This window comes from Papio anubis, chromosome 1 (genome assembly GCF_008728515.1).
Source record: "Papio anubis isolate 15944 chromosome 1, Panubis1.0, whole genome shotgun sequence".
Taxonomy (NCBI): Eukaryota; Metazoa; Chordata; class Mammalia; order Primates; family Cercopithecidae; genus Papio; species Papio anubis.
In genome coordinates this window covers 90,252,801-90,259,642 of record NC_044976.1, presented here as the reverse complement: position 1 = coordinate 90,259,642, position 6,842 = coordinate 90,252,801, and the positions used below count along the sequence as shown (strand labels likewise).

General features: G+C 46.3%; 1 pseudogene; it reads right to left on the bottom strand.

The window, feature by feature from the left end:
- Positions 1 to 5,429: 5,429 nt before the first annotated feature.
- The window catches only part of LOC116274528, a 40,729-nt pseudogene continuing 39,316 nt past the window's right edge, over positions 5,430 to 6,842 (bottom strand).

The window sequence follows — 6,842 nt, the reverse complement described above, 5'->3', positions numbered from 1 at the left end:
ATCATTGAGCTCCATCACCTGCTGGTGGCCCACATTAATACCCTTAGGGGTAGAGGGCCCTGGCTACCTTCACCCTAACACTAACCAAACGAACCCTAAAGGCAGGCTGGATGAGGAGTCGCAGATGATGGCACATGGCCTGAAAGATGTGGGAAGGGTTGGAGGGCAAGTTGCTTGCTTTGCCTTGGTGGTGGGGAGGAGAGGGGCGAGGGCAGGGCATGTAGGCTTCCTGCTGGTTGTGTTCATGGGCTTCAGGCATCTCACATCAGCTGAAAGCCCCTCTGATCCATTGCCCAGATGCTGGCCATTGTAAAAAACGAAACAAACAAAAAACCCTGCTCCTTTGCCCTTCCAAAGAGGCAAAACATGAGACCCAATCCCTTTTGGTGGTCTTGGTCTCTGAGAGGTTTGACCCTTAGGGTGATGTATGGGGTTTGGCTTTTGAGGGTCTAGAGGGGCACATGGGCAGTGCAGGTATTAAGTAAGGCTGGCAAAGTAACAAAAGAGACTTGGCACTCGTTCAGTCATTCATTTGTCCACCTAATGCTTATTGAGTGCTTACCATGTGCACTGGGGTTATAGCAGGGAACACTACAGATCAGGACCATGGTCTCATGGAACTCATATTCCAGGGTGACGGGAGGGAGATGAGAAGTAGTGAGTAAGATATAATTATAGTGATAAGCATTCTAAGGAAACTATAATAGCATGATGTGGTAGAGCGAACCTGAGGGTAATGGTACTTGGCTCCTGCATAACATCCATAATGTCCACTGGGGCCCCTGCAGAGAGGATAGGAAATTATTCTCAGTAAAGTAGGAGGGGCCTCCCTGCCAAGGGCATCACAATTCAAATGAGGCTACTCTGTTTCTCTCTCTCTCTGTGTGTGTGTGTGTGTGTGTGTGTGTGTGTGTGTGTGTACTGGGGTGCTCCCTGTCAGCCTATGTTGTTTCTCTCCTGAAATTTAAGGTGTGTGTCTTAGTCTGTTCATGCTGCCATAACAAACATCTTAGACTAGGTAATTATTCTGTTGTTTATAAAACAAAAGAAATCTATTTCTCACAGTTCTGGAGGCTGAGAAGTCCAAGAACACTGTGCCAGCAGAGTCAGTGTTGAGTGAGGGCCCATTCTAGTCTATGTTTGGTGCCTTCTGTGTTTTCTCACATGGTGGAAAGGGGCAAGAGAGCTCCCTCCAGCCTTTTTTTTTTTTTCCTTTTTGAGATGAACTCTCGCTCTGTTGCCCAGGCTGGAGTGTGGTGGCTCAATCTCAGCTCACTGCAACCTCCGCCTCCCAGGTTCAAGTGATTCTCATACCTCAGCCTCCGGAGTAGAGCCTTTTTTTTTCCCCCCAGTAAGAGCACTAATCCCATCCATGAAGGTGGAACCCTCATGACTTAATCACTTCCCCAAAGCCCCACCTCTTAATACTCTCACATTGGATGTTAGGTGCCAACATGTGAATTTTGGGGGGACACCAATATTCAGACCATAGCAACATGTTTGGACTTGTCTCACTGAACAGTGAAGAGAACCCAGGGGGTTGATTTATATGTGGGCCTTTTAGATGATGGAAGGAGTTCAAAGGAGTACTGGGATCCCACATAGATGGAGAAGACAACAGGGATCTGGCTTGATTGCGCGTATTCCCCTTCCCTCTGCCTCAGAGCCCAGCTTGATGAGCTCATGTTGGAGCTTTCTGGAGAGGGCAGCTGCAGAGAAAAGCAGGAGTAACGCCTGCCACTGAAGATCACTGAGGACGCTGGGAGACACAGAACTGAAAGCAATCTGGCTGTGCATGGTTACGTGGCTATGTTTCCAGGATCAGAAATGCTCAGTCATGCTAATATTGCCACGATTTTAGTAATGAAATACGAGACAGAAACAGGAAGGGGCCAGTCCATACAAACATAGCTTCAGTGTTGAGATTCCTGGGCACTCAGCCTAATTTCGGCATCTGAAAAACAGGGGGCCTGCTCCCCCTAGGAAGCCAGGAGGGCAGCCAGGACTGGGACAGTGGCCTTGTCAGAAGGTGGGAAGTGCGAGAGGGGAAGAGGCAGGTGCCACAGAGGAGTGCAGAGGACTCTTCACAAGCTCCTTGAGATATTCCTGGGACTCTCAGACTTAGAAGTGGGCCCAAGATATGGGTTTGGGAATGCTAATAATGTAAAATGTTAAATTTTCTTAAATAACAACAACAAAAAAAACCCCACATGGCAAATAGAGGAGATGGACCATGAAAATTGTATGAAATAAAAAAGCTTTATATTTTAAAACTTTTAAAGACATTGTTTTCCTACAGATCTAGGTTCAAGAAATGCTCTGGCACTAACAATATGTATGGCATTAAGTCACTTGACCTCTCTGCTCCACTCTTTTCTCATCTGTAAAGTGGATGTAATAATACTACCCATGTGGTTATTGAAAGGATTAAATGAGATAATAATGTGCATAAGACACATTATTAGCCCAGAGTCTGGCATGCTGTAAGTGCTCAATAACTAGGTAGAGGCTCCAGCATGGCAGCCCATTCCTACTCCCAGTCTGAACTGGTCTGGGGAAACTTGGGTGTGGACTTAATATGTTATTCAGCTTTCTCAGGTAATGATCCATTAGAGGGGACTGTTGGGTCCTCATGCTTTGCAGGTCACAGAGGTGAAATATTCTCCATGGGGATGTAGGCTTGACAGATAGGGAGAGGCAGGAAACAGGGCCAGCTTCAAAGGTATGCAACCTGTGCAGTCTCACCAGGCCCTGTCTGCAAAAGGGCCCCATGCTTGGTTTAATGTTGTGCTGTCACCATCTTGAAATTCTTAATAATTTTCTCTTTGAACTTGTGTCTTGTAAGTGAAGTCTTGATGGGCGATGGAGCATGCATGTTGAGGAGATGCATGCAATACATGTGTCTGCCATTCCTTGCTGCTCCATTTGCATGTAGCATTCTTGATGCCTCATTGAGCACATAATGTGGGTGTACCCGCAATGCGTGGGAGTTCGGGCAAAGTGAGTACAAAATGAAGGTGTTTCCACCACTGAGCAAGCTGGGTCCCTGCCAACACCAAAAGGCCGTGCTGTCCATTCAAATCAGAACTTGTTATGAATGCAGAAAGAAGGCAATGGCATTCTAAGAAGCAAAAACGACCAAGGAAACCTATCACACCCTTTCTTACTCCCTTGCATTTGCCAGCCACTTTCAGGGAAAAATAATGATGTAGAAGGAAAGACAAGATAGGTCAAACCATTGCTCTTTTTCCTTTCAGTCCTTCCTTATTCAATAGTAAACTGAAGGTAGAGAGTGTTGGTAGAACATGCGCGCAGCAAGTTGTGCAATGAAAACAATTCCATTAATTTTGTGTAGTGTCTCCACTGTTCCAGAAAGCATGAAATACATAGGCACGGCCTGGCACAGTGGCTCATGCCTTTAATCCCAGCACTTTGGGAGGCTGAGGTGGGCAGATCATGAAGTCAGGAGTTCAAGACCAGCCTGGCTGACATACTGAAACCCCGTCTCTACTAAAAATACAAAAATTAACCAGGCATGGTGACATGAGCCTGTAATCCCAGCTACTCAGGAGGCTGAGGCAGGAGAATTGCTTGAACCTGGGAGGTGGGGGTTGCAGTGAGCTGAGATTGCACCACCGCATTCCAGCCTAGGCGACACAGCAAGACTCTGTTTCGGGGGGGGGGGGGGGGGAAATAATTACATAGGCATATGCACACCATGAAATGAAAACTATATAATTTCAGTGATTCTACAAAGAAATTATATGCCCTTATATTTGCATTTAAAACAGGTTTTGTGTAATATGGAGCTGAATGGTAAAATTAATGCTAACAATTTAAAACATCAATTTTTCTTTACTTAGAACAACATTAAATAGCAAATAAAAAACATATGGTGAATATAGACCATGAAAAAGTACGTGAAAGAAAAATGTTTTGTATTTTAATATTTTTAAAGGCCTTTTTTCCTGCTTTTTTAGTAAGAAACTCTATGTTGTCATTTTGCACTGGGCCCAACAAATTATGCAGCCAGTCCTGGCAGCCAGTTGATATATGTGTTGCAGAGTTTTAAAATGTTTCCATGTCACCCTAGTTAGGCCCCAGGGGAGCTTCCCCGCCGCCTGGGCCACCTGGACTAAGTTGAGTAGGGCTGTGTTGTCAGAGAGAGCCTCACTGGACAAACAGCCTCCTCCTTCTTTTCTTGGATTTATCTTTCTTTTTCTCGAGAATGGCAAAGTCCTAGAGTGCTCAGATGAAGGTGCTGGCCACCCTCAGCCAGATTTTCACCGAGGCTCCAGGCCTGCCTATCGCCTGTAAAAAAACTTGGCTCCTTCTATCTCACCAGGAGACAACCAGGGGGCTTGTGGCCAAAGCCCCATCCAGGAAGACTTTCCCTGTAGGCATGTGTATGTGTGTGTATGTATCTCCCTCTGGGCTTATCTTCATAGCAGGGGCTTGTTCACGGCTTGGTTAGGACCCCCACACTCTCATCTCAGTGTTAACAGTCATGAGAGTCTGCTCCCAGAATCTGTCCCCATGCCTTTCTCTCCTGGCCACCTGTCAGCACTCCAGGGTTCGGAGGGAGAGTGGTGAGGGCTGATGAACTGGTGAGAGGCCCTAGGAGAGGCCGTGCTGGGAGGGTGGACCTGCCAGAGAGGGCACCTCCCCTGCTGAGGAAGCAGCAACAGCGGGGATGTGAAGAACTCTTCTATAACGAGCGCGGGCGAGTGAGGACAGGGGCATCAATCACCACCAGCGGTGACACCATCCTAGCTCTTCCTGTCAGCAGCTGGCTTCTCTCCTCACCTCTTCTGGGATTGGGGATCTGGAGGCATCCTGAGTGAGTTCGATGTGTGCCAGGCAGGGCCTTTCCAAGGCTGCAGTGACTGCTTACTGCCGCCTCTTGAGTACAGTTTGCTCGAGTTGAATTGTCTGTGTCCAAAGAATTGTTCCAACCAGAGCAAAACAAAACCCTTACAATGACACAAATGACTGAGACAGGGGCAGGGTTACAGGTTTGTCTTTCATAGTACCATTTTTGGTTAATGGGGGAGCCAAGGAATATTGCTGGGAAAATTCATCTACTCATGTAGTGTTTTTATTATCTACCTATTTTATAAAAGAAATCCTGGGATTCAAAGATGAATAAGACGCACTTAATGTCCTTAAAAGCAGACCCCTTAATAGGGACGACAGCAGAGTAATAACAGAATTATCAAACACATACAGCACCACTGGCCGGGCTGTAATCCCGCCATCGACAAAGAGCTGAGGGCACCTAAAGGAGAAAGTGCCTAACTCTGAACAGATTCAGGGAAGTTGTCCTGTGAAGTGACACACTTGCTGGACCTGAAGAATGTATAGGAGTTTTCCAGGAGGTTGAAGTGTGTGTGTGCAGGAAGCAAAGAGGCAGAAGTTGGTGTGTAGCCTAGTTTATCCTAGAAGGGGGAAAAGGGAATGTAAAGGTATGAAAGTATAGATGAGCAAGTAAGGGCAGATACCAGGGGATTTGGGAACGGCGAGGAAGCTGAAAGCTCTGGAGTGATCAGCCCTTCTAGATTGTGGGGTCCAGGGAGGGTGTGAGGAAAGAGGTGGCAGTCTCTCTGGGCCTCTGCTGATGGACTATTTTGACTGGCAGAGCTAGAGAGGAGAGTATTCCAGGAGATGAGATAGTACACACTGAGTAGAAAACCCAGGGCATGTTTGGATGACAACAAAGTTTAGCTGGTGTGTAGAGAAAATGAATAGCAGAAATGGTTAGAAAGAAGGTCTGCTGAAGAGTTTGGACTTTAATTCCTTTGGCAAATGGGAACCACTAAAGTTTTTTTTGTTAGTGGTTTTGTTGTCATTGGTCTCTCTCTCTCTCTCACTCTCTCTCGTGCATGTGCACGCATGTTTTTTGTAAAGACAAAGTCTACGTTGCCAGGCTGGTATCAAACTTCTTTATTTTTTTAATGAAAGGCCTGACATATTTATTACTGAACCCAGCCAATCAATGTGTTTATAACAGATTCAGAGAGGAAAACATGTCGAACTCTCCAGATAGTGGTGACATTTCCAGCTTGATATGGTAACGGGATTGTGACCTTCAGGTAGCATAAATATGTGTGCCATCTCATGTGCAATTCCTTATAGACCTAGCTTGGTTTATCGCCAATGTCTCCTGTTGGAGTTGTACCTGATTTTATTACCAGTTTTCATCCGAATCCACTGGGGAATAGGACGATTTTGCTTTTGTTTGCTGACCAGGAACTGCTTAATCTTGAAAGTCTTGTGAGAAGACACGGCGAGAAGCGGAGTCAAGCACACAGCACAATGGTGGAGACAGGAAGACAGCGCTGTCTCTTCCTCAGCCTCCCAAAGCACTGGGATTCAGGCATGAGCCACTGGGCACAGTCCTCATTATTGTTTTTGAAGTACAATTTACATGCAGCAAAATTCATCCTTTTTAGCATTCTATGAGCTTTGGCCAATGTATGTATTCATGTAAACACCACCACAGTCAACCTGTAGAATGTTTCCAACATGTCACGTTTGTTTATGCCTCTGTAGTCAACCTTTCTCCCCACACTAGCCCCTCAAAACCACTGATGTGGCCAAGCTCGGTGGCTCATGCCTGTAATCCCAGCACTTTGGTAGGCCAAGGTGGATGGATCACCTGAGATCAGGAGTTCAAGATCAGCCTGACCAATATGGTGAAACCCTGTCTCTACTAAAAATACAAAAAACTAGCTGGGCCTGGTGGTGGACGCCTATAATCTCAGCTACTCAGGAGGCTGAGGCAGAAGAATCCTTGAACCCTGGAGGCAGAGGTTGCAGTGAGCCAAGATCGTGCCATTGCA